At 63.9% G+C, this 23,337-nt stretch overlaps 18 non-coding genes across 18 annotated transcripts; all 18 read left to right on the forward strand.

Annotated features, from left to right (window-relative positions):
- Positions 1–1,407: 1,407 nt before the first annotated feature.
- Positions 1,408–1,526, forward strand: LOC141745526 (5S ribosomal RNA). The gene has a single exon (XR_012587804.1). It is a non-coding gene; the product is annotated as a 5S ribosomal RNA (ribosomal RNA).
- A 923-nt stretch (positions 1,527–2,449) lies between these two features.
- Positions 2,450–2,568, forward strand: LOC141745646 (5S ribosomal RNA). The gene has a single exon (XR_012587918.1). It is a non-coding gene; the product is annotated as a 5S ribosomal RNA (ribosomal RNA).
- Positions 2,569–4,027: 1,459 nt separating this feature from the next.
- LOC141745710 (5S ribosomal RNA) lies at positions 4,028–4,146 on the forward strand. The gene has a single exon (XR_012587981.1). It is a non-coding gene; the product is annotated as a 5S ribosomal RNA (ribosomal RNA).
- A 1,150-nt stretch (positions 4,147–5,296) lies between these two features.
- LOC141745528 (5S ribosomal RNA) lies at positions 5,297–5,415 on the forward strand. Its single transcript, XR_012587806.1, has one exon. It is a non-coding gene; the product is annotated as a 5S ribosomal RNA (ribosomal RNA).
- A 923-nt stretch (positions 5,416–6,338) lies between these two features.
- On the forward strand, positions 6,339–6,457 carry LOC141745647 (5S ribosomal RNA). The gene has a single exon (XR_012587919.1). It is a non-coding gene; the product is annotated as a 5S ribosomal RNA (ribosomal RNA).
- Positions 6,458–7,916: 1,459 nt separating this feature from the next.
- On the forward strand, positions 7,917–8,035 carry LOC141745529 (5S ribosomal RNA). Its single transcript, XR_012587807.1, has one exon. It is a non-coding gene; the product is annotated as a 5S ribosomal RNA (ribosomal RNA).
- Positions 8,036–9,494: 1,459 nt separating this feature from the next.
- LOC141745530 (5S ribosomal RNA) lies at positions 9,495–9,613 on the forward strand. Its single transcript, XR_012587808.1, has one exon. It is a non-coding gene; the product is annotated as a 5S ribosomal RNA (ribosomal RNA).
- A 923-nt stretch (positions 9,614–10,536) lies between these two features.
- On the forward strand, positions 10,537–10,655 carry LOC141745694 (5S ribosomal RNA). Its single transcript, XR_012587965.1, has one exon. It is a non-coding gene; the product is annotated as a 5S ribosomal RNA (ribosomal RNA).
- Positions 10,656–12,114: 1,459 nt separating this feature from the next.
- Positions 12,115–12,233, forward strand: LOC141745531 (5S ribosomal RNA). Its single transcript, XR_012587809.1, has one exon. It is a non-coding gene; the product is annotated as a 5S ribosomal RNA (ribosomal RNA).
- A 1,561-nt stretch (positions 12,234–13,794) lies between these two features.
- On the forward strand, positions 13,795–13,913 carry LOC141745615 (5S ribosomal RNA). The gene has a single exon (XR_012587888.1). It is a non-coding gene; the product is annotated as a 5S ribosomal RNA (ribosomal RNA).
- A 1,151-nt stretch (positions 13,914–15,064) lies between these two features.
- Positions 15,065–15,183, forward strand: LOC141745532 (5S ribosomal RNA). Its single transcript, XR_012587810.1, has one exon. It is a non-coding gene; the product is annotated as a 5S ribosomal RNA (ribosomal RNA).
- A 923-nt stretch (positions 15,184–16,106) lies between these two features.
- On the forward strand, positions 16,107–16,225 carry LOC141745533 (5S ribosomal RNA). The gene has a single exon (XR_012587811.1). It is a non-coding gene; the product is annotated as a 5S ribosomal RNA (ribosomal RNA).
- A 1,154-nt stretch (positions 16,226–17,379) lies between these two features.
- LOC141745634 (5S ribosomal RNA) lies at positions 17,380–17,498 on the forward strand. The gene has a single exon (XR_012587906.1). It is a non-coding gene; the product is annotated as a 5S ribosomal RNA (ribosomal RNA).
- A 925-nt stretch (positions 17,499–18,423) lies between these two features.
- Positions 18,424–18,542, forward strand: LOC141745534 (5S ribosomal RNA). Its single transcript, XR_012587812.1, has one exon. It is a non-coding gene; the product is annotated as a 5S ribosomal RNA (ribosomal RNA).
- Positions 18,543–19,696: 1,154 nt separating this feature from the next.
- Positions 19,697–19,815, forward strand: LOC141745635 (5S ribosomal RNA). The gene has a single exon (XR_012587907.1). It is a non-coding gene; the product is annotated as a 5S ribosomal RNA (ribosomal RNA).
- Positions 19,816–20,740: 925 nt separating this feature from the next.
- LOC141745535 (5S ribosomal RNA) lies at positions 20,741–20,859 on the forward strand. The gene has a single exon (XR_012587813.1). It is a non-coding gene; the product is annotated as a 5S ribosomal RNA (ribosomal RNA).
- A 1,154-nt stretch (positions 20,860–22,013) lies between these two features.
- LOC141745636 (5S ribosomal RNA) lies at positions 22,014–22,132 on the forward strand. The gene has a single exon (XR_012587908.1). It is a non-coding gene; the product is annotated as a 5S ribosomal RNA (ribosomal RNA).
- Positions 22,133–23,057: 925 nt separating this feature from the next.
- On the forward strand, positions 23,058–23,176 carry LOC141745536 (5S ribosomal RNA). Its single transcript, XR_012587814.1, has one exon. It is a non-coding gene; the product is annotated as a 5S ribosomal RNA (ribosomal RNA).
- The last annotated feature ends 161 nt before the right edge of the window (positions 23,177–23,337 follow it).

The raw sequence follows: 23,337 nt of genomic DNA on the forward strand, positions 1-23,337 counted from the left end.
AGGGGGGCAGGTGCGGGTGTGGTTGCGGCAGGCGGGTGGGCGTGTGGGGCTGCGGGGCGCGTGGGAGGCTTGTGGAGGTTTTTTGGGCTGTTGTAGGCTTTTGCCGGCAGGCGGGGGGGTGTTGAGTGTTTTGGTGTTGCGAGTGGGTGTTGCGGCAGGCGGGCGGGTTTGTGGGGCTGCGGGCCGTGTGGCAGGGGTGTGGAGGTTTTCTGGAGTGTTGCGCGTGGCATGTTGGGTGCTGTAGGCTTTTGGCGGCGGGCAGAGGGGTGTTGAGCGTTTTGGTGTTGCGGGTGGGGGGTTGTGTCGGGGGGGCAGGTGCGCGTGTGGTTGTGGCAGGCGGGTGGGTGTGTGGGGCTGCAGGGCACGTGGGAGGCTTGTGGAGGTTTTTTGGGCTGTTGTAGGCTTTTGCCGGCAGGCGGGGGGGTGTTGAGTGTTTTGGTGTTGCGAGTGGGGTGTTGCGGCAGGCGGGTGGGTGTGTGGGGCTGGAGGGCGCGGGGCGTGTGGGAGTGGTGTGTAAGTATTTTGGGGGGCTGTGTTGGGGCAGGTGCGGGTGTAGTTGCGGCAGGCGGGCGGGTGTGTGGGGCTGCGGGCCGTGTGGCAGGGGTGTGGAGGTTTTCTGGAGTGTTGCGCGTGGCATGTTGGGTGCTGTAGGCTTTTGGCGGCGGGCGGAGGGGTGTTGAGCGTTTTGGTGTTGCGGGTGGGGGGTTGTGTCGGGGGGGCAGGTGCGCGTGTGGTTGCGGCAGGCGGGTGGGTGTGTGGGGCTGCAGGGCACGTGGGAGGCTTGTGGAGGTTTTTTGGGTTGTTGGGTGCTGTAGGCTTTTGCCGGCAGGCGGGGGGGCGTTGAGTGTTTTGGTGTTGCGAGTGGGGTGTTGCGGCAGGCGGGTGGGTGTGCGGGGCTGCGGGGCGTGTAGCAGGGGTGTGGAGGTCTTTTGGGGTGTTGGGTGCTGTATGATTTTGGCGTCGGGCGGAGCGTCTGGCGAGCGTTGTGGTGTTGCGAGTGGGGTATTGTGGCAGGCGTCGGGGCAGGTGCGCGTGTTGTTGCGGGAAGAGGGAGGGTGTGTGGGGCTGTAGGGCGTGTGCGGTGCGTGAGTGTGGTGTAAGTACTTAGTGGTGTTGTGTGTGGGGTGTTGTGTTGTGTGAGGTGCGTGTGTTGTTGGGTGAGGCGTGTGTGTGTGTGTGTGTGTGTAGGGCAGGGTGCGTGTGGTGAGGGGTGTGTATTTTTTGCGGGGTGTTGCGTGTGGGGTGTTGTTTTGTGTGAGGTGTGTTGTGGGTAGGTGCGTGTGTTGTGCGTGTGTTTGTGTGTGTGTGTGTGGTGTGAGGCGTTGTTGTGGGCGTGGGGGTGTGTGTGAGTGCGGGAGGGCGGTGTGGGCGGTGGGTGTGGAGAGGGCTGTTGTGGGGCAGAGGGGTGCCTACGGCCATACCACCCTGAGAACGCCCGATCTCGTCTGATCTCGGAAGCTAAGCAGGGTCGGGCCCGGTTAGTACTTGGATGGGAGACCGCCTGGGAATACCGGGTGCTGTAGGCTTTTGCCGGCGGGCGGAGGGGTGCTGCGCGTTTTGCTGTTGCGTCCGGCAGGGGGGCAGGTGCGGGTGTGGTTGCGGCAGGCGGGCGGGTGTGTGGGGCTGCGGGCCGTGTGGCAGGGGTGTGGAGGTTTTCTGGAGTGTTGCGCGTGGCATGTTGGGTGCTGTAGGCTTTTGGCGGCGGGCGGAGGGGTGTTGAGCGTTTTGGTGTTGCGGGTGGGGGGTTGTGTCGGGGGGGCAGGTGCGCGTGTGGTTGCGGCAGGCGGGTGGGTGTGTGGGGCTGCAGGGCACGTGGGAGGCTTGTGGAGGTTTTTTGGGTTGTTGGGTGCTGTAGGCTTTTGCCGGCAGGCGGGGGGGCGTTGAGTGTTTTGGTGTTGCGAGTGGGGTGTTGCGGCAGGCGGGTGGGTGTGCGGGGCTGCGGGGCGTGTAGCAGGGGTGTGGAGGTCTTTTGGGGTGTTGGGTGCTGTATGATTTTGGCGTCGGGCGGAGCGTCTGGCGAGCGTTGTGGTGTTGCGAGTGGGGTATTGTGGCAGGCGTCGGGGCAGGTGCGCGTGTTGTTGCGGGAGGAGGGAGGGTGTGTGGGGCTGTAGGGCGTGTGCGGTGCGTGAGTGTGGTGTAAGTACTTAGTGGTGTTGTGTGTGGGGTGTTGTGTTGTGTGAGGTGCGTGTGTTGTTGGGTGAGGCGTGTGTGTGTGTGTGTGTGTGTAGGGCAGGGTGCGTGTGGTGAGGGGTGTGTATTTTTTGCGGGGTGTTGCGTGTGGGGTGTTGTTTTGTGTGAGGTGTGTTGTGGGTAGGTGCGTGTGTTGTGCGTGTGTTTGTGTGTGTGTGTGTGTGGTGTGAGGCGTTGTTGTGGGCGTGGGGGTGTGTGTGAGTGCGGGAGGGCGGTGTGGGCGGTGGGTGTGGAGAGGGCTGTTGTGGGGCAGAGGGGTGCCTACGGCCATACCACCCTGAGAATGCCCGATCTCGTCTGATCTCGGAAGCTAAGCAGGGTCGGGCCCGGTTAGTACTTGGATGGGAGACCGCCTGGGAATACCGGGTGCTGTAGGCTTTTGCCGGCGGGCGGAGGGGTGCTGCGCGTTTTGCTGTTGCATCCGGCAGGGGGGCAGGTGCGGGTGTGGTTGCGGCAGGCGGGTGGGCGTGTGGGGCTGCGGGGCGCGTGGGAGGCTTGTGGAGGTTTTTTGGGCTGTTGTAGGCTTTTGCCGGCAGGCGGGGGGGTGTTGAGTGTTTTGGTGTTGCGAGTGGGTGTTGCGGCAGGCGGGCGGGTTTGTGGGGCTGCGGGCCGTGTGGCAGGGGTGTGGAGGTTTTCTGGAGTGTTGCGCGTGGCATGTTGGGTGCTGTAGGCTTTTGGCGGCGGGCAGAGGGGTGTTGAGCGTTTTGGTGTTGCGGGTGGGGGGTTGTGTCGGGGGGGCAGGTGCGCGTGTGGTTGTGGCAGGCGGGTGGGTGTGTGGGGCTGCAGGGCACGTGGGAGGCTTGTGGAGGTTTTTTGGGCTGTTGTAGGCTTTTGCCGGCAGGCGGGGGGGTGTTGAGTGTTTTGGTGTTGCGAGTGGGGTGTTGCGGCAGGCGGGTGGGTGTGTGGGGCTGGAGGGCGCGGGGCGTGTGGGAGTGGTGTGTAAGTATTTTGGGGGGCTGTGTTGGGGCAGGTGCGGGTGTAGTTGCGGCAGGCGGGCGGGTGTGTGGGGCTGCGGGCCGTGTGGCAGGGGTGTGGAGGTTTTCTGGAGTGTTGCGCGTGGCATGTTGGGTGCTGTAGGCTTTTGGCGGCGGGCGGAGGGGTGTTGAGCGTTTTGGTGTTGCGGGTGGGGGGTTGTGTCGGGGGGGCAGGTGCGCGTGTGGTTGCGGCAGGCGGGTGGGTGTGTGGGGCTGCAGGGCACGTGGGAGGCTTGTGGAGGTTTTTTGGGTTGTTGGGTGCTGTAGGCTTTTGCCGGCAGGCGGGGGGGCGTTGAGTGTTTTGGTGTTGCGAGTGGGGTGTTGCGGCAGGCGGGTGGGTGTGCGGGGCTGCGGGGCGTGTAGCAGGGGTGTGGAGGTCTTTTGGGGTGTTGGGTGCTGTATGATTTTGGCGTCGGGCGGAGCGTCTGGCGAGCGTTGTGGTGTTGCGAGTGGGGTATTGTGGCAGGCGTCGGGGCAGGTGCGCGTGTTGTTGCGGGAGGAGGGAGGGTGTGTGGGGCTGTAGGGCGTGTGCGGTGCGTGAGTGTGGTGTAAGTACTTAGTGGTGTTGTGTGTGGGGTGTTGTGTTGTGTGAGGTGCGTGTGTTGTTGGGTGAGGCGTGTGTGTGTGTGTGTGTGTGTGTAGGGCAGGGTGCGTGTGGTGAGGGGTGTGTATTTTTTGCGGGGTGTTGCGTGTGGGGTGTTGTTTTGTGTGAGGTGTGTTGTGGGTAGGTGCGTGTGTTGTGCGTGTGTTTGTGTGTGTGTGTGTGTGGTGTGAGGCGTTGTTGTGGGCGTGGGGGTGTGTGTGAGTGCGGGAGGGCGGTGTGGGCGGTGGGTGTGGAGAGGGCTGTTGTGGGGCAGAGGGGTGCCTACGGCCATACCACCCTGAGAACGCCCGATCTCGTCTGATCTCAGAAGCTAAGCAGGGTCGGGCCCGGTTAGTACTTGGATGGGAGACCGCCTGGGAATACCGGGTGCTGTAGGCTTTTGCCGGCGGGCAGAGGGGTGCTGCGCGTTTTGCTGTTGCGTCCGGCAGGGGGGCAGGTGCGGGTGTGGTTGCGGCAGGCGGGTGGGTGTGTGGGGCTGCAGGGCACGTGGGAGGCTTGTGGAGGTTTTTTGGGCTGTTGTAGGCTTTTGCCGGCAGGCGGGGGGGTGTTGAGTGTTTTGGTGTTGCGAGTGGGGTGTTGCGGCAGGCGGGTGGGTGTGTGGAGCTGGAGGGCGCGGGGCGTGTGGGAGTGGTGTGTAAGTATTTTGGGGGGCTGTGTTGGGGCAGGTGCGGGTGTAGTTGCGGCAGGCGGGCGGGTGTGTGGGGCTGCGGGCCGTGTGGCAGGGGTGTGGAGGTTTTCTGGAGTGTTGCGCGTGGCATGTTGGGTGCTGTAGGCTTTTGGCGGCGGGCGGAGGGGTGTTGAGCGTTTTGGTGTTGCGGGTGGGGGGTTGTGTCGGGGGGGCAGGTGCGCGTGTGGTTGCGGCAGGCGGGTGGGTGTGTGGGGCTGCAGGGCACGTGGGAGGCTTGTGGAGGTTTTTTGGGTTGTTGGGTGCTGTAGGCTTTTGCCGGCAGGCGGGGGGGCGTTGAGTGTTTTGGTGTTGCGAGTGGGGTGTTGCGGCAGGCGGGTGGGTGTGCGGGGCTGCGGGGCGTGTAGCAGGGGTGTGGAGGTCTTTTGGGGTGTTGGGTGCTGTATGATTTTGGCGTCGGGCGGAGCGTCTGGCGAGCGTTGTGGTGTTGCGAGTGGGGTATTGTGGCAGGCGTCGGGGCAGGTGCGCGTGTTGTTGCGGGAAGAGGGAGGGTGTGTGGGGCTGTAGGGCGTGTGCGGTGCGTGAGTGTGGTGTAAGTACTTAGTGGTGTTGTGTGTGGGGTGTTGTGTTGTGTGAGGTGCGTGTGTTGTTGGGTGAGGCGTGTGTGTGTGTGTGTGTGTGTAGGGCAGGGTGCGTGTGGTGAGGGGTGTGTATTTTTTGCGGGGTGTTGCGTGTGGGGTGTTGTTTTGTGTGAGGTGTGTTGTGGGTAGGTGCGTGTGTTGTGCGTGTGTTTGTGTGTGTGTGTGTGGTGTGAGGCGTTGTTGTGGGCGTGGGGGTGTGTGTGAGTGCGGGAGGGCGGTGTGGGCGGTGGGTGTGGAGAGGGCTGTTGTGGGGCAGAGGGGTGCCTACGGCCATACCACCCTGAGAACGCCCGATCTCGTCTGATCTCGGAAGCTAAGCAGGGTCGGGCCCGGTTAGTACTTGGATGGGAGACCGCCTGGGAATACCGGGTGCTGTAGGCTTTTGCCGGCGGGCGGAGGGGTGCTGCGCGTTTTGCTGTTGCGTCCGGCAGGGGGGCAGGTGCGGGTGTGGTTGCGGCAGGCGGGCGGGTGTGTGGGGCTGCGGGCCGTGTGGCAGGGGTGTGGAGGTTTTCTGGAGTGTTGCGCGTGGCATGTTGGGTGCTGTAGGCTTTTGGCGGCGGGCGGAGGGGTGTTGAGCGTTTTGGTGTTGCGGGTGGGGGGTTGTGTCGGGGGGGCAGGTGCGCGTGTGGTTGCGGCAGGCGGGTGGGTGTGTGGGGCTGCAGGGCACGTGGGAGGCTTGTGGAGGTTTTTTGGGTTGTTGGGTGCTGTAGGCTTTTGCCGGCAGGCGGGGGGGCGTTGAGTGTTTTGGTGTTGCGAGTGGGGTGTTGCGGCAGGCGGGTGGGTGTGCGGGGCTGCGGGGCGTGTAGCAGGGGTGTGGAGGTCTTTTGGGGTGTTGGGTGCTGTATGATTTTGGCGTCGGGCGGAGCGTCTGGCGAGCGTTGTGGTGTTGCGAGTGGGGTATTGTGGCAGGCGTCGGGGCAGGTGCGCGTGTTGTTGCGGGAGGAGGGAGGGTGTGTGGGGCTGTAGGGCGTGTGCGGTGCGTGAGTGTGGTGTAAGTACTTAGTGGTGTTGTGTGTGGGGTGTTGTGTTGTGTGAGGTGCGTGTGTTGTTGGGTGAGGCGTGTGTGTGTGTGTGTGTGTGTAGGGCAGGGTGCGTGTGGTGAGGGGTGTGTATTTTTTGCGGGGTGTTGCGTGTGGGGTGTTGTTTTGTGTGAGGTGTGTTGTGGGTAGGTGCGTGTGTTGTGCGTGTGTTTGTGTGTGTGTGTGTGTGGTGTGAGGCGTTGTTGTGGGCGTGGGGGTGTGTGTGAGTGCGGGAGGGCGGTGTGGGCGGTGGGTGTGGAGAGGGCTGTTGTGGGGCAGAGGGGTGCCTACGGCCATACCACCCTGAGAATGCCCGATCTCGTCTGATCTCGGAAGCTAAGCAGGGTCGGGCCCGGTTAGTACTTGGATGGGAGACCGCCTGGGAATACCGGGTGCTGTAGGCTTTTGCCGGCGGGCGGAGGGGTGCTGCGCGTTTTGCTGTTGCATCCGGCAGGGGGGCAGGTGCGGGTGTGGTTGCGGCAGGCGGGTGGGCGTGTGGGGCTGCGGGGCGCGTGGGAGGCTTGTGGAGGTTTTTTGGGCTGTTGTAGGCTTTTGCCGGCAGGCGGGGGGGTGTTGAGTGTTTTGGTGTTGCGAGTGGGTGTTGCGGCAGGCGGGCGGGTTTGTGGGGCTGCGGGCCGTGTGGCAGGGGTGTGGAGGTTTTCTGGAGTGTTGCGCGTGGCATGTTGGGTGCTGTAGGCTTTTGGCGGCGGGCAGAGGGGTGTTGAGCGTTTTGGTGTTGCGGGTGGGGGGTTGTGTCGGGGGGGCAGGTGCGCGTGTGGTTGTGGCAGGCGGGTGGGTGTGTGGGGCTGCAGGGCACGTGGGAGGCTTGTGGAGGTTTTTTGGGCTGTTGTAGGCTTTTGCCGGCAGGCGGGGGGGTGTTGAGTGTTTTGGTGTTGCGAGTGGGGTGTTGCGGCAGGCGGGTGGGTGTGTGGGGCTGGAGGGCGCGGGGCGTGTGGGAGTGGTGTGTAAGTATTTTGGGGGGCTGTGTTGGGGCAGGTGCGGGTGTAGTTGCGGCAGGCGGGCGGGTGTGTGGGGCTGCGGGCCGTGTGGCAGGGGTGTGGAGGTTTTCTGGAGTGTTGCGCGTGGCATGTTGGGTGCTGTAGGCTTTTGGCGGCGGGCGGAGGGGTGTTGAGCGTTTTGGTGTTGCGGGTGGGGGGTTGTGTCGGGGGGGCAGGTGCGCGTGTGGTTGCGGCAGGCGGGTGGGTGTGTGGGGCTGCAGGGCACGTGGGAGGCTTGTGGAGGTTTTTTGGGTTGTTGGGTGCTGTAGGCTTTTGCCGGCAGGCGGGGGGGCGTTGAGTGTTTTGGTGTTGCGAGTGGGGTGTTGCGGCAGGCGGGTGGGTGTGCGGGGCTGCGGGGCGTGTAGCAGGGGTGTGGAGGTCTTTTGGGGTGTTGGGTGCTGTATGATTTTGGCGTCGGGCGGAGCGTCTGGCGAGCGTTGTGGTGTTGCGAGTGGGGTATTGTGGCAGGCGTCGGGGCAGGTGCGCGTGTTGTTGCGGGAGGAGGGAGGGTGTGTGGGGCTGTAGGGCGTGTGCGGTGCGTGAGTGTGGTGTAAGTACTTAGTGGTGTTGTGTGTGGGGTGTTGTGTTGTGTGAGGTGCGTGTGTTGTTGGGTGAGGCGTGTGTGTGTGTGTGTGTGTGTGTAGGGCAGGGTGCGTGTGGTGAGGGGTGTGTATTTTTTGCGGGGTGTTGCGTGTGGGGTGTTGTTTTGTGTGAGGTGTGTTGTGGGTAGGTGCGTGTGTTGTGCGTGTGTTTGTGTGTGTGTGTGTGTGGTGTGAGGCGTTGTTGTGGGCGTGGGGGTGTGTGTGAGTGCGGGAGGGCGGTGTGGGCGGTGGGTGTGGAGAGGGCTGTTGTGGGGCAGAGGGGTGCCTACGGCCATACCACCCTGAGAACGCCCGATCTCGTCTGATCTCGGAAGCTAAGCAGGGTCGGGCCCGGTTAGTACTTGGATGGGAGACCGCCTGGGAATACCGGGTGCTGTAGGCTTTTGCCGGCGGGCGGAGGGGTGCTGCGCGTTTTGCTGTTGCATCCGGCAGGGGGGCAGGTGCGGGTGTGGTTGCGGCAGGCGGGTGGGCGTGTGGGGCTGCGGGGCGCGTGGGAGGCTTGTGGAGGTTTTTTGGGCTGTTGTAGGCTTTTGCCGGCAGGCGGGGGGGTGTTGAGTGTTTTGGTGTTGCGAGTGGGTGTTGCGGCAGGCGGGCGGGTTTGTGGGGCTGCGGGCCGTGTGGCAGGGGTGTGGAGGTTTTCTGGAGTGTTGCGCGTGGCATGTTGGGTGCTGTAGGCTTTTGGCGGCGGGCAGAGGGGTGTTGAGCGTTTTGGTGTTGCGGGTGGGGGGTTGTGTCGGGGGGGCAGGTGCGCGTGTGGTTGTGGCAGGCGGGTGGGTGTGTGGGGCTGCAGGGCACGTGGGAGGCTTGTGGAGGTTTTTTGGGCTGTTGTAGGCTTTTGCCGGCAGGCGGGGGGGTGTTGAGTGTTTTGGTGTTGCGAGTGGGGTGTTGCGGCAGGCGGGTGGGTGTGTGGGGCTGGAGGGCGCGGGGCGTGTGGGAGTGGTGTGTAAGTATTTTGGGGGGCTGTGTTGGGGCAGGTGCGGGTGTAGTTGCGGCAGGCGGGCGGGTGTGTGGGGCTGCGGGCCGTGTGGCAGGGGTGTGGAGGTTTTCTGGAGTGTTGCGCGTGGCATGTTGGGTGCTGTAGGCTTTTGGCGGCGGGCGGAGGGGTGTTGAGCGTTTTGGTGTTGCGGGTGGGGGGTTGTGTCGGGGGGGCAGGTGCGCGTGTGGTTGCGGCAGGCGGGTGGGTGTGTGGGGCTGCAGGGCACGTGGGAGGCTTGTGGAGGTTTTTTGGGTTGTTGGGTGCTGTAGGCTTTTGCCGGCAGGCGGGGGGGCGTTGAGTGTTTTGGTGTTGCGAGTGGGGTGTTGCGGCAGGCGGGTGGGTGTGCGGGGCTGCGGGGCGTGTAGCAGGGGTGTGGAGGTCTTTTGGGGTGTTGGGTGCTGTATGATTTTGGCGTCGGGCGGAGCGTCTGGCGAGCGTTGTGGTGTTGCGAGTGGGGTATTGTGGCAGGCGTCGGGGCAGGTGCGCGTGTTGTTGCGGGAGGAGGGAGGGTGTGTGGGGCTGTAGGGCGTGTGCGGTGCGTGAGTGTGGTGTAAGTACTTAGTGGTGTTGTGTGTGGGGTGTTGTGTTGTGTGAGGTGCGTGTGTTGTTGGGTGAGGCGTGTGTGTGTGTGTGTGTGTGTGTAGGGCAGGGTGCGTGTGGTGAGGGGTGTGTATTTTTTGCGGGGTGTTGCGTGTGGGGTGTTGTTTTGTGTGAGGTGTGTTGTGGGTAGGTGCGTGTGTTGTGCGTGTGTTTGTGTGTGTGTGTGTGTGGTGTGAGGCGTTGTTGTGGGCGTGGGGGTGTGTGTGAGTGCGGGAGGGCGGTGTGGGCGGTGGGTGTGGAGAGGGCTGTTGTGGGGCAGAGGGGTGCCTACGGCCATACCACCCTGAGAACGCCCGATCTCGTCTGATCTCGGAAGCTAAGCAGGGTCGGGCCCGGTTAGTACTTGGATGGGAGACCGCCTGGGAATACCGGGTGCTGTAGGCTTTTGCCGGCGGGCGGAGGGGTGCTGCGCGTTTTGCTGTTGCGTCCGGCAGGGGGGCAGGTGCGGGTGTGGTTGCGGCAGGCGGGCGGGTGTGTGGGGCTGCGGGCCGTGTGGCAGGGGTGTGGAGGTTTTCTGGAGTGTTGCGCGTGGCATGTTGGGTGCTGTAGGCTTTTGGCGGCGGGCGGAGGGGTGTTGAGCGTTTTGGTGTTGCGGGTGGGGGGTTGTGTCGGGGGGGCAGGTGCGCGTGTGGTTGCGGCAGGCGGGTGGGTGTGTGGGGCTGCAGGGCACGTGGGAGGCTTGTGGAGGTTTTTTGGGTTGTTGGGTGCTGTAGGCTTTTGCCGGCAGGCGGGGGGGCGTTGAGTGTTTTGGTGTTGCGAGTGGGGTGTTGCGGCAGGCGGGTGGGTGTGCGGGGCTGCGGGGCGTGTAGCAGGGGTGTGGAGGTCTTTTGGGGTGTTGGGTGCTGTATGATTTTGGCGTCGGGCGGAGCGTCTGGCGAGCGTTGTGGTGTTGCGAGTGGGGTATTGTGGCAGGCGTCGGGGCAGGTGCGCGTGTTGTTGCGGGAGGAGGGAGGGTGTGTGGGGCTGTAGGGCGTGTGCGGTGCGTGAGTGTGGTGTAAGTACTTAGTGGTGTTGTGTGTGGGGTGTTGTGTTGTGTGAGGTGCGTGTGTTGTTGGGTGAGGCGTGTGTGTGTGTGTGTGTGTGTAGGGCAGGGTGCGTGTGGTGAGGGGTGTGTATTTTTTGCGGGGTGTTGCGTGTGGGGTGTTGTTTTGTGTGAGGTGTGTTGTGGGTAGGTGCGTGTGTTGTGCGTGTGTTTGTGTGTGTGTGTGTGTGGTGTGAGGCGTTGTTGTGGGCGTGGGGGTGTGTGTGAGTGCGGGAGGGCGGTGTGGGCGGTGGGTGTGGAGAGGGCTGTTGTGGGGCAGAGGGGTGCCTACGGCCATACCACCCTGAGAATGCCCGATCTCGTCTGATCTCGGAAGCTAAGCAGGGTCGGGCCCGGTTAGTACTTGGATGGGAGACCGCCTGGGAATATCGGGTGCTGTAGGCTTTTGCCGGCGGGCGGAGGGGTGCTGCGCGTTTTGCTGTTGCATCCGGCAGGGGGGCAGGTGCGGGTGTGGTTGCGGCAGGCGGGTGGGCGTGTGGGGCTGCGGGGCGCGTGGGAGGCTTGTGGAGGTTTTTTGGGCTGTTGTAGGCTTTTGCCGGCAGGCGGGGGGGTGTTGAGTGTTTTGGTGTTGCGAGTGGGTGTTGCGGCAGGCGGGCGGGTTTGTGGGGCTGCGGGCCGTGTGGCAGGGGTGTGGAGGTTTTCTGGAGTGTTGCGCGTGGCATGTTGGGTGCTGTAGGCTTTTGGCGGCGGGCAGAGGGGTGTTGAGCGTTTTGGTGTTGCGGGTGGGGGGTTGTGTCGGGGGGGCAGGTGCGCGTGTGGTTGTGGCAGGCGGGTGGGTGTGTGGGGCTGCAGGGCACGTGGGAGGCTTGTGGAGGTTTTTTGGGCTGTTGTAGGCTTTTGCCGGCAGGCGGGGGGGTGTTGAGTGTTTTGGTGTTGCGAGTGGGGTGTTGCGGCAGGCGGGTGGGTGTGTGGGGCTGGAGGGCGCGGGGCGTGTGGGAGTGGTGTGTAAGTATTTTGGGGGGCTGTGTTGGGGCAGGTGCGGGTGTAGTTGCGGCAGGCGGGCGGGTGTGTGGGGCTGCGGGCCGTGTGGCAGGGGTGTGGAGGTTTTCTGGAGTGTTGCGCGTGGCATGTTGGGTGCTGTAGGCTTTTGGCGGCGGGCGGAGGGGTGTTGAGCGTTTTGGTGTTGCGGGTGGGGGGTTGTGTCGGGGGGGCAGGTGCGCGTGTGGTTGCGGCAGGCGGGTGGGTGTGTGGGGCTGCAGGGCACGTGGGAGGCTTGTGGAGGTTTTTTGGGTTGTTGGGTGCTGTAGGCTTTTGCCGGCAGGCGGGGGGGCGTTGAGTGTTTTGGTGTTGCGAGTGGGGTGTTGCGGCAGGCGGGTGGGTGTGCGGGGCTGCGGGGCGTGTAGCAGGGGTGTGGAGGTCTTTTGGGGTGTTGGGTGCTGTATGATTTTGGCGTCGGGCGGAGCGTCTGGCGAGCGTTGTGGTGTTGCGAGTGGGGTATTGTGGCAGGCGTCGGGGCAGGTGCGCGTGTTGTTGCGGGAGGAGGGAGGGTGTGTGGGGCTGTAGGGCGTGTGCGGTGCGTGAGTGTGGTGTAAGTACTTAGTGGTGTTGTGTGTGGGGTGTTGTGTTGTGTGAGGTGCGTGTGTTGTTGGGTGAGGCGTGTGTGTGTGTGTGTGTGTGTGTAGGGCAGGGTGCGTGTGGTGAGGGGTGTGTATTTTTTGCGGGGTGTTGCGTGTGGGGTGTTGTTTTGTGTGAGGTGTGTTGTGGGTAGGTGCGTGTGTTGTGCGTGTGTTTGTGTGTGTGTGTGTGTGGTGTGAGGCGTTGTTGTGGGCGTGGGGGTGTGTGTGAGTGCGGGAGGGCGGTGTGGGCGGTGGGTGTGGAGAGGGCTGTTGTGGGGCAGAGGGGTGCCTACGGCCATACCACCCTGAGAACGCCCGATCTCGTCTGATCTCGGAAGCTAAGCAGGGTCGGGCCCGGTTAGTACTTGGATGGGAGACCGCCTGGGAATACCGGGTGCTGTAGGCTTTTGCCGGCGGGCAGAGGGGTGCTGCGCGTTTTGCTGTTGCGTCCGGCAGGGGGGCAGGTGCGGGTGTGGTTGCGGCAGGCGGGTGGGTGTGTGGGGCTGCAGGGCACGTGGGAGGCTTGTGGAGGTTTTTTGGGCTGTTGTAGGCTTTTGCCGGCAGGCGGGGGGGTGTTGAGTGTTTTGGTGTTGCGAGTGGGGTGTTGCGGCAGGCGGGTGGGTGTGTGGGGCTGGAGGGCGCGGGGCGTGTGGGAGTGGTGTGTAAGTATTTTGGGGGGCTGTGTTGGGGCAGGTGCGGGTGTAGTTGCGGCAGGCGGGCGGGTGTGTGGGGCTGCGGGCCGTGTGGCAGGGGTGTGGAGGTTTTCTGGAGTGTTGCGCGTGGCATGTTGGGTGCTGTAGGCTTTTGGCGGCGGGCGGAGGGGTGTTGAGCGTTTTGGTGTTGCGGGTGGGGGGTTGTGTCGGGGGGGCAGGTGCGCGTGTGGTTGCGGCAGGCGGGTGGGTGTGTGGGGCTGCAGGGCACGTGGGAGGCTTGTGGAGGTTTTTTGGGCTGTTGTAGGCTTTTGCCGGCAGGCGGGGGGGTGTTGAGTGTTTTGGTGTTGCGAGTGGGGTGTTGCGGCAGGCGGGTGGGTGTGTGGGGCTGGAGGGCGCGGGGCGTGTGGGAGTGGTGTGTAAGTATTTTGGGGGGCTGTGTTGGGGCAGGTGCGGGTGTAGTTGCGGCAGGCGGGCGGGTGTGTGGGGCTGCGGGCCGTGTGGCAGGGGTGTGGAGGTTTTCTGGAGTGTTGCGCGTGGCATGTTGGGTGCTGTAGGCTTTTGGCGGCGGGCGGAGGGGTGTTGAGCGTTTTGGTGTTGCGGGTGGGGGGTTGTGTCGGGGGGGCAGGTGCGCGTGTGGTTGCGGCAGGCGGGTGGGTGTGTGGGGCTGCAGGGCACGTGGGAGGCTTGTGGAGGTTTTTTGGGTTGTTGGGTGCTGTAGGCTTTTGCCGGCAGGCGGGGGGGCGTTGAGTGTTTTGGTGTTGCGAGTGGGGTGTTGCGGCAGGCGGGTGGGTGTGCGGGGCTGCGGGGCGTGTAGCAGGGGTGTGGAGGTCTTTTGGGGTGTTGGGTGCTGTATGATTTTGGCGTCGGGCGGAGCGTCTGGCGAGCGTTGTGGTGTTGCGAGTGGGGTATTGTGGCAGGCGTCGGGGCAGGTGCGCGTGTTGTTGCGGGAGGAGGGAGGGTGTGTGGGGCTGTAGGGCGTGTGCGGTGCGTGAGTGTGGTGTAAGTACTTAGTGGTGTTGTGTGTGGGGTGTTGTGTTGTGTGAGGTGCGTGTGTTGTTGGGTGAGGCGTGTGTGTGTGTGTGTGTGTGTGTAGGGCAGGGTGCGTGTGGTGAGGGGTGTGTATTTTTTGCGGGGTGTTGCGTGTGGGGTGTTGTTTTGTGTGAGGTGTGTTGTGGGTAGGTGCGTGTGTTGTGCGTGTGTTTGTGTGTGTGTGTGTGTGGTGTGAGGCGTTGTTGTGGGCGTGGGGGTGTGTGTGAGTGCGGGAGGGCGGTGTGGGCGGTGGGTGTGGAGAGGGCTGTTGTGGGGCAGAGGGGTGCCTACGGCCATACCACCCTGAGAACGCCCGATCTCGTCTGATCTCGGAAGCTAAGCAGGGTCGGGCCCGGTTAGTACTTGGATGGGAGACCGCCCGGGAATACCGGGTGCTGTAGGCTTTTGCCGGCGGGCAGAGGGGTGCTGCGCGTTTTGCTGTTGCGTCCGGCAGGGGGGCAGGTGCGGGTGTGGTTGCGGCAGGCGGTGGGTGTGTGGGGCTGCAGGGCACGTGGGAGGCTTGTGGAGGTTTTTTGGGCTGTTGTAGGCTTTTGCCGGCAGGCGGGGGGGTGTTGAGTGTTTTGGTGTTGCGAGTGGGGTGTTGCGGCAGGCGGGTGGGTGTGTGGGGCTGGAGGGCGCGGGGCGTGTGGGAGTGGTGTGTAAGTATTTTGGGGGGCTGTGTTGGGGCAGGTGCGGGTGTAGTTGCGGCAGGCGGGCAGGTGTGTGGGGCTGCGGGCCGTGTGGCAGGGGTGTGGAGGTTTTCTGGAGTGTTGCGCGTGGCATGTTGGGTGCTGTAGGCTTTTGGCGGCGGGCGGAGGGGTGTTGAGCGTTTTGGTGTTGCGGGTGGGGGGTTGTGTCGGGGGGGCAGGTGCGCGTGTGGTTGCGGCAGGCGGGTGGGTGTGTGGGGCTGCAGGGCACGTGGGAGGCTTGTGGAGGTTTTTTGGGTTGTTGGGTGCTGTAGGCTTTTGCCGGCAGGCGGGGGGGCGTTGAGTGTTTTGGTGTTGCGAGTGGGGTGTTGCGGCAGGCGGGTGGGTGTGCGGGGCTGCGGGGCGTGTAGCAGGGGTGTGGAGGTCTTTTGGGGTGTTGGGTGCTGTATGATTTTGGCGTCGGGCGGAGCGTCTGGCGAGCGTTGTGGTGTTGCGAGTGGGGTATTGTGGCAGGCGTCGGGGCAGGTGCGCGTGTTGTTGCGGGAGGAGGGAGGGTGTGTGGGGCTGTAGGGCGTGTGCGGTGCGTGAGTGTGGTGTAAGTACTTAGTGGTGTTGTGTGTGGGGTGTTGTGTTGTGTGAGGTGCGTGTGTTGTTGGGTGAGGCATGTGTGTGTGTGTGTGTGTGTAGGGCAGGGTGCGTGTGGTGAGGGGTGTGTATTTTTTGCGGGGTGTTGCGTGTGGGGTGTTGTTTTGTGTGAGGTGTGTTGTGGGTAGGTGCGTGTGTTGTGCGTGTGTTTGTGTGTGTGTGTGTGTGGTGTGAGGCGTTGTTGTGGGCGTGGGGGTGTGTGTGAGTGCGGGAGGGCGGTGTGGGCGGTGGGTGTGGAGAGGGCTGTTGTGGGGCAGAGGGGTGCCTACGGCCATACCACCCTGAGAACGCCCGATCTCGTCTGATCTCGGAAGCTAAGCAGGGTCGGGCCCGGTTAGTACTTGGATGGGAGACCGCCTGGGAATACCGGGTGCTGTAGGCTTTTGCCGGCGGGCGGAGGGGTGCTGCGCGTTTTGCTGTTGCGTCCGGCAGGGGGGCAGGTGCGGGTGTGGTTGCGGCAGGCGGGCGGGTGTGAGGGGCTGCGGGCCGTGTGGCAGGGGTGTGGAGGTTTTCTGGAGTGTTGCGCGTGGCATGTTGGGTGCTGTAGGCTTTTGGCGGCGGGCGGAGGGGTGTTGAGCGTTTTGGTGTTGCGGGTGGGGGGTTGTGTCGGGGGGGCAGGTGCGTGTGTGGTTGCGGCAGGCGGGTGGGTGTGTGGGGCTGCAGGGCACGTGGGAGGCTTGTGGAGGTTTTTTGGGTTGTTGGGTGCTGTAGGCTTTTGCCGGCAGGCGGGGGGGCGTTGAGTGTTTTGGTGTTGCGAGTGGGGTGTTGCGGCAGGCGGGTGGGTGTGCGGGGCTGCGGGGCGTGTAGCAGGGGTGTGGAGGTCTTTTGGGGTGTTGGGTGCTGTATGATTTTGGCGTCGGGCGGAGCGTCTGGCGAGCGTTGTGGTGTTGCGAGTGGGGTATTGTGGCAGGCGTCGGGGCAGGTGCGCGTGTTGTTGCGGGAGGAGGGAGGGTGTGTGGGGCTGTAGGGCGTGTGCGGTGCGTGAGTGTGGTGTAAGTACTTAGTGGTGTTGTGTGTGGGGTGTTGTGTTGTGTGAGGTGCGTGTGTTGTTGGGTGAGGCGTGTGTGTGTGTGTGTGTGTGTAGGGCAGGGTGCGTGTGGTGAGGGGTGTGTATTTTTTGCGGGGTGTTGCGTGTGGGGTGTTGTTTTGTGTGAGGTGTGTTGTGGGTAGGTGCGTGTGTTGTGCGTGTGTTTGTGTGTGTGTGTGTGTGGTGTGAGGCGTTGTTGTGGGCGTGGGGGTGTGTGTGAGTGCGGGAGGGCGGTGTGGGCGGTGGGTGTGGAGAGGGCTGTTGTGGGGCAGAGGGGTGCCTACGGCCATACCACCCTGAGAACGCCCGATCTCGTCTGATCTCGGAAGCTAAGCAGGGTCGGGCCCGGTTAGTACTTGGATGGGAGACCGCCTGGGAATACCGGGTGCTGTAGGCTTTTGCCGGCGGGCAGAGGGGTGCTGCGCGTTTTGCTGTTGCGTCCGGCAGGGGGGCAGGTGCGGGTGTGGTTGCGGCAGGCGGGTGGGTGTGTGGGGCTGCAGGGCACGTGGGAGGCTTGTGGAGGTTTTTTGGGCTGTTGTAGGCTTTTGCCGGCAGGCGGGGGGGTGTTGAGTGTTTTGGTGTTGCGAGTGGGGTGTTGCGGCAGGCGGGTGGGTGTGTGGGGCTGGAGGGCGCGGGGCGTGTGGGAGTGGTGTGTAAGTATTTTGGGGGGCTGTTTTGGGGCAGGTGCGGGTGTAGTTGCGGCAGGCGGGCGGGTGTGTGGGGCTGCGGGCCGTGTGGCAGGGGTGTGGAGGTTTTCTGGAGTGTTGCGCGTGGCATGTTGGGTGCTGTAGGCTTTTGGCGGCGGGCGGAGGGGTGTTGAGCGTTTTGGTGTTGCGGGTGGGGGGTTGTGTCGGGGGGGCAGGTGCGCGTGTGGTTGCGGCAGGCGGGTGGGTGTGTGGGGCTGCAGGGCACGTGGGAGGCTTGTGGAGGTTTTTTGGGTTGTTGGGTGCTGTAGGCTTTTGCCGGCAGGCGGGGGGGCGTTGAGTGTTTTGGTGTTGCGAGTGGGGTGTTGCGGCAGGCGGGTGGGTGTGCGGGGCTGCGGGGCGTGTAGCAGGGGTGTGGAGGTCTTTTGGGGTGTTGGGTGCTGTATGATTTTGGCGTCGGGCGGAGCGTCTGGCGAGCGTTGTGGTGTTGCGAGTGGGGTATTGTGGCAGGCGTCGGGGCAGGTGCGTGTGTTGTTGCGGGAAGAGGGAGGGTGTGTGGGGCTGTAGGGCGTGTGCGGTGCGTGAGTGTGGTGTAAGTACTTAGTGGTGTTGTGTGTGGGGTGTTGTGTTGTGTGAGGTGCGTGTGTTGTTGGGTGAGGCGTGTGTGTGTGTGTGTGTGTGTGTGTAGGGCAGGGTGCGTGTGGTGAGGGGTGTGTATTTTTTGCGGGGTGTTGCGTGTGGGGTGTTGTTTTGTGTGAGGTGTGTTGTGGGTAGGTGCGTGTGTTGTGCGTGTGTTTGTGTGTGTGTGTGTGGTGTGAGGCGTTGTTGTGGGCGTGGGGGTGTGTGTGAGTGCGGGAGGGCGGTGTGGGCGGTGGGTGTGGAGAGGGCTGTTGTGGGGCAGAGGGGTGCCTACGGCCATACCACCCTGAGAACGCCCGATCTCGTCTGATCTCGGAAGCTAAGCAGGGTCGGGCCCGGTTAGTACTTGGATGGGAGACCGCCTGGGAATACCGGGTGCTGTAGGTTTTTGCCGGCGGGCGGAGGGGTGCTGCGCGTTTTGCTGTTGCGTCCGGCAGGGGGGCAGGTGCGGGTGTGGTTGCGGCAGGCGGGCGGGTGTGAGGGGCTGCGGGCCGTGTGGCAGGGGTGTGGAGGTTTTCTGGAGTGTTGCGCGTGGCATGTTGGGTGCTGTAGGCTTTTGGCGGCGGGCGGAGGGGTGTTGAGCGTTTTGGTGTTGCGGGTGGGGGGTTGTGTCGGGGGGGCAGGTGCGTGTGTGGTTGCGGCAGGCGGGTGGGTGTGTGGGGCTGCAGGGCACGTGGGAGGCTTGTGGAGGTTTTTTGGGTTGTTGGGTGCTGTAGGCTTTTGCCGGCAGGCGGGGGGGCGTTGAGTGTTTTGGTGTTGCGAGTGGGGTGTTGCGGCAGGCGGGTGGGTGTGCGGGGCTGCGGGGCATGTAGCAGGGGTGTGGAGGTCTTTTGGGGTGTTGGGTGCTGTATGATTTTGGCGTCGGGCGGAGCGTCTGGCGAGCGTTGTGGTGTTGCGAGTGGGGTATTGTGGCAGGCGTCGGGGCAGGTGCGCGTGTTGTTGCGGGAGGAGGGAGGGTGTGTGGGGCTGTAGGGCGTGTGCGGTGCGTGAGTGTGGTGTAAGTACTTAGTGGTGTTGTGTGTGGGGTGTTGTGTTGTGTGAGGTGCGTGTGTTGTTGGGTGAGGCGTGTGTGTGTGTGTGTGTGTGTGTAGGGCAGGGTGCGTGTGGTGAGGGGTGTGTATTTTTTGCGGGGTGTTGCGTGTGGGGTGTTGTTTTGTGTGAGGTGTGTTGTGGGTAGGTGCGTGTGTTGTGCGTGTGTTTGTGTGTGTGTGTGTGTGGTGTGAGGCGTTGTTGTGGGCGTGGGGGTGTGTGTGAGTGCGGGAGGGCGGTGTGGGCGGTGGGTGTGGAGAGGGCTGTTGTGGGGCAGAGGGGTGCCTACGGCCATACCACCCTGAGAACGCCCGATCTCGTCTGATCTCGGAAGCTAAGCAGGGTCGGGCCCGGTTAGTACTTGGATGGGAGACCGCCTGGGAATACCGGGTGCTGTAGGCTTTTGCCGGCGGGCAGAGGGGTGCTGCGCGTTTTGCTGTTGCGTCCGGCAGGGGGGCAGGTGCGGGTGTGGTTGCGGCAGGCGGGTGGGTGTGTGGGGCTGCAGGGCACGTGGGAGGCTTGTGGAGGTTTTTTGGGCTGTTGTAGGCTTTTGCCGGCAGGCGGGGGGGTGTTGAGTGTTTTGGTGTTGCGAGTGGGGTGTTGCGGCAGGCGGGTGGGTGTGTGGGGCTGGAGGGCGCGGGGCGTGTGGGAGTGGTGTGTAAGTATTTTGGGGGGCTGTTTTGGGGCAGGTGCGGGTGTAGTTGCGGCAGGCGGGCGGGTGTGTGGGGCTGCGGGCCGTGTGGCAGGGGTGTGGAGGTTTTCTGGAGTGTTGCGCGTGGCATGTTGGGTGCTGTAGGCTTTTGGCGGCGGGCGGAGGGGTGTTGAGCGTTTTGGTGTTGCGGGTGGGGGGTTGTGTCGGGGGGGCAGGTGCGCGTGTGGTTGCGGCAGGCGGGTGGGTGTGTGGGGCTGCAGGGCACGTGGGAGGCTTGTGGAGGTTTTTTGGGTTGTTGGGTGCTGTAGGCTTTTGCCGGCAGGCGGGGGGGCGTTGAGTGTTTTGGTGTTGCGAGTGGGGTGTTGCGGCAGGCGGGTGGGTGTGCGGGGCTGCGGGGCGTGTAGCAGGGGTGTGGAGGTCTTTTGGGGTGTTGGGTGCTGTATGATTTTGGCGTCGGGCGGAGCGTCTGGCGAGCGTTGTGGTGTTGCGAGTGGGGTATTGTGGCAGGCGTCGGGGCAGGTGCGTGTGTTGTTGCGGGAAGAGGGAGGGTGTGTGGGGCTGTAGGGCGTGTGCGGTGCGTGAGTGTGGTGTAAGTACTTAGTGGTGTTGTGTGTGGGGTGTTGTGTTGTGTGAGGTGCGTGTGTTGTTGGGTGAGGCGTGTGTGTGTGTGTGTGTGTGTGTGTAGGGCAGGGTGCGTGTGGTGAGGGGTGTGTATTTTTTGCGGGGTGTTGCGTGTGGGGTGTTGTTTTGTGTGAGGTGTGTTGTGGGTAGGTGCGTGTGTTGTGCGTGTGTTTGTGTGTGTGTGTGTGGTGTGAGGCGTTGTTGTGGGCGTGGGGGTGTGTGTGAGTGCGGGAGGGCGGTGTGGGCGGTGGGTGTGGAGAGGGCTGTTGTGGGGCAGAGGGGTGCCTACGGCCATACCACCCTGAGAACGCCCGATCTCGTCTGATCTCGGAAGCTAAGCAGGGTCGGGCCCGGTTAGTACTTGGATGGGAGACCGCCTGGGAATACCGGGTGCTGTAGGTTTTTGCCGGCGGGCGGAGGGGTGCTGCGCGTTTTGCTGTTGCGTCCGGCAGGGGGGCAGGTGCGGGTGTGGTTGCGGCAGGCGGGCGGGTGTGAGGGGCTGCGGGCCGTGTGGCAGGGGTGTGGAGGTTTTCTGGAGTGTTGCGCGTGGCATGTTGGGTGCTGTAGGCTTTTGGCGGCGGGCGGAGGGGTGTTGAGCGTTTTGGTGTTGCGGGTGGGGGGTTGTGTCGGGGGGGCAGGTGCGTGTGTGGTTGCGGCAGGCGGGTGGGTGTGTGGGGCTGCAGGGCACGTGGGAGGCTTGTGGAGGTTTTTTGGGTTGTTGGGTGCTGTAGGCTTTTGCCGGCAGGCGGGGGGGCGTTGAGTGTTTTGGTGTTGCGAGTGGGGTGTTGCGGCAGGCGGGTGGGTGTGCGGGGCTGCGGGGCATGTAGCAGGGGTGTGGAGGTCTTTTGGGGTGTTGGGTGCTGTATGATTTTGGCGTCGGGCGGAGCGTCTGGCGAGCGTTGTGGTGTTGCGAGTGGGGTATTGTGGCAGGCGTCGGGGCAGGTGCGCGTGTTGTTGCGGGAGGAGGGAGGGTGTGTGGGGCTGTAGGGCGTGTGCGGTGCGTGAGTGTGGTGTAAGTACTTAGTGGTGTTGTGTGTGGGGTGTTGTGTTGTGTGAGGTGCGTGTGTTGTTGGGTGAGGCGTGTGTGTGTGTGTGTGTGTGTGTAGGGCAGGGTGCGTGTGGTGAGGGGTGTGTATTTTTTGCGGGGTGTTGCGTGTGGGGTGTTGTTTTGTGTGAGGTGTGTTGTGGGTAGGTGCGTGTGTTGTGCGTGTGTTTGTGTGTGTGTGTGTGTGGTGTGAGGCGTTGTTGTGGGCGTGGGGGTGTGTGTGAGTGCGGGAGGGCGGTGTGGGCGGTGGGTGTGGAGAGGGCTGTTGTGGGGCAGAGGGGTGCCTACGGCCATACCACCCTGAGAACGCCCGATCTCGTCTGATCTCGGAAGCTAAGCAGGGTCGGGCCCGGTTAGTACTTGGATGGGAGACCGCCTGGGAATACCGGGTGCTGTAGGCTTTTGCCGGCGGGCAGAGGGGTGCTGCGCGTTTTGCTGTTGCGTCCGGCAGGGGGGCAGGTGCGGGTGTGGTTGCGGCAGGCGGGTGGGTGTGTGGGGCTGCAGGGCACGTGGGAGGCTTGTGGAGGTTTTTTGGGCTGTTGTAGGCTTTTGCCGGCAGGCGGGGGGGTGTTGAGTGTTTTGGTGTTGCGAGTGGGGTGTTGCGGCAGGCGGGTGGGTGTGTGGGGCTGGAGGGCGCGGGGCGTGTGGGAGTGGTGTGTAAGTATTTTGGGGGGCTGTTTTGGGGCAGGTGCGGGTGTAGTTGCGGCAGGCGGGCGGGTGTGTGGGGCTGCGGGCCGTGTGGCAGGGGTGTGGAGGTTTTCTGGAGTGTTGCGCGTGGCATGTTGGGTGCTGTAGGCTTTTGGCGGCGGGCGGAGGGGTGTTGAGCGTTTTGGTGTTGCGGGTGGGGGGTTGTGTCGGGGGGGCAGGTGCGCGTGTGGTTGCGGCAGGCGGGTGGGTGTGTGGGGCTGCAGGGCACGTGGGAGGCTTGTGGAGGTTTTTTGGGTTGTTGGGTGCTGTAGGCTTTTGCCGGCAGGCGGGGGGGCGTTGAGTGTTTTGGTGTTGCGAGTGGGGTGTTGCGGCAGGCGGGTGGGTGTGCGGGGCTGCGGGGCGTGTAGCAGGGGTGTGGAGGTCTTTTGGGGTGTTGGGTGCTGTATGATTTTGGCGTCGGGCGGAGCGTCTGGCGAGCGTTGTGGTGTTGCGAGTGGGGTATTGTGGCAGGCGTCGGGGCAGGTGCGTGTGTTGTTGCGGGAAGAGGGAGGGTGTGTGGGGCTGTAGGGCGTGTGCGGTGCGTGAGTGTGGTGTAAGTACTTAGTGGTGTTGTGTGTGGGGTGTTGTGTTGTGTGAGGTGCGTGTGTTGTTGGGTGAGGCGTGTGTGTGTGTGTGTGTGTGTGTGTAGGGCAGGGTGCGTGTGGTGAGGGGTGTGTATTTTTTGCGGGGTGTTGCGTGTGGGGTGTTGTTTTGTGTGAGGTGTGTTGTGGGTAGGTGCGTGTGTTGTGCGTGTGTTTGTGTGTGTGTGTGTGGTGTGAGGCGTTGTTGTGGGCGTGGGGGTGTGTGTGAGTGCGGGAGGGCGGTGTGGGCGGTGGGTGTGGAGAGGGCTGTTGTGGGGCAGAGGGGTGCCTACGGCCATACCACCCTGAGAACGCCCGATCTCGTCTGATCTCGGAAGCTAAGCAGGGTCGGGCCCGGTTAGTACTTGGATGGGAGACCGCCTGGGAATACCGGGTGCTGTAGGTTTTTGCCGGCGGGCGGAGGGGTGCTGCGCGTTTTGCTGTTGCGTCCGGCAGGGGGGCAGGTGCGGGTGTGGTTGCGGCAGGCGGGCGGGTGTGAGGGGCTGCGGGCCGTGTGGCAGGGGTGTGGAGGTTTTCTGGAGTGTTGCGCGTGGCATGTTGGGTGCTGTAGGCTTTTGGCGGCGGGCGGAGGGGTGTTGAGCGTTTTGGTGTTGCGGGTGGGGGGTTGTGTCGGGGGGGCAGGTGCGTGTGTGGTTGCGGCAGGCGGGTGGGTGTGTGGGGCTGCAGGGCACGTGGGAGGCTTGTGGAGGTTTTTTGGGTTGTTGGGTGCTGTAGGCTTTTGCCGGCAGGCGGGGGGGCGTTGAGTGTTTTGGTGTTGCGAGTGGGGTGTTGCGGCAGGCGGGTGGGTGTGCGGGGCTGCGGGGCATGTAGCAGGGGTGTGGAGGTCTTTTGGGGTGTTGGGTGCTGTATGATTTTGGCGTCGGGCGGAGCGTCTGGCGAGCGTTGTGGTGTTGCGAGTGGGGTATTGTGGCAGGCGTCGGGGCAGGTGCGCGTGTTGTTGCGGGAGGAGGGAGGGTGTGTGGGGCTGTAGGGCGTGTGCGGTGCGTGAGTGTGGTGTAAGTACTTAGTGGTGTTGTGTGTGGGGTGTTGTGTTGTGTGAGGTGCGTGTGTTGTTGGGTGAGGCGTGTGTGTGTGTGTGTGTGTGTGTAGGGCAGGGTGCGTGTGGTGAGGGGTGTGTATTTTTTGCGGGGTGTTGCGTGTGGGGTGTTGTTTTGTGTGAGGTGTGTTGTGGGTAGGTGCGTGTGTTGTGCGTGTGTTTGTGTGTGTGTGTGTGTGGTGTGAGGCGTTGTTGTGGGCGTGGGGGTGTGTGTGAGTGCGGGAGGGCGGTGTGGGCGGTGGGTGTGGAGAGGGCTGTTGTGGGGCAGAGGGGTGCCTACGGCCATACCACCCTGAGAACGCCCGATCTCGTCTGATCTCGGAAGCTAAGCAGGGTCGGGCCCGGTTAGTACTTGGATGGGAGACCGCCTGGGAATACCGGGTGCTGTAGGCTTTTGCCGGCGGGCAGAGGGGTGCTGCGCGTTTTGCTGTTGCGTCCGGCAGGGGGGCAGGTGCGGGTGTGGTTGCGGCAGGCGGGTGGGTGTGTGGGGCTGCAGGGCACGTGGGAGGCTTGTGGAGGTTTTTTGGGCTGTTGTAGGCTTTTGCCGGCAGGCG

Source organism: Larus michahellis, chromosome 6 (assembly GCF_964199755.1).
Source record: "Larus michahellis chromosome 6, bLarMic1.1, whole genome shotgun sequence".
In the NCBI taxonomy this organism is placed as follows: domain Eukaryota; kingdom Metazoa; phylum Chordata; class Aves; order Charadriiformes; family Laridae; genus Larus; species Larus michahellis.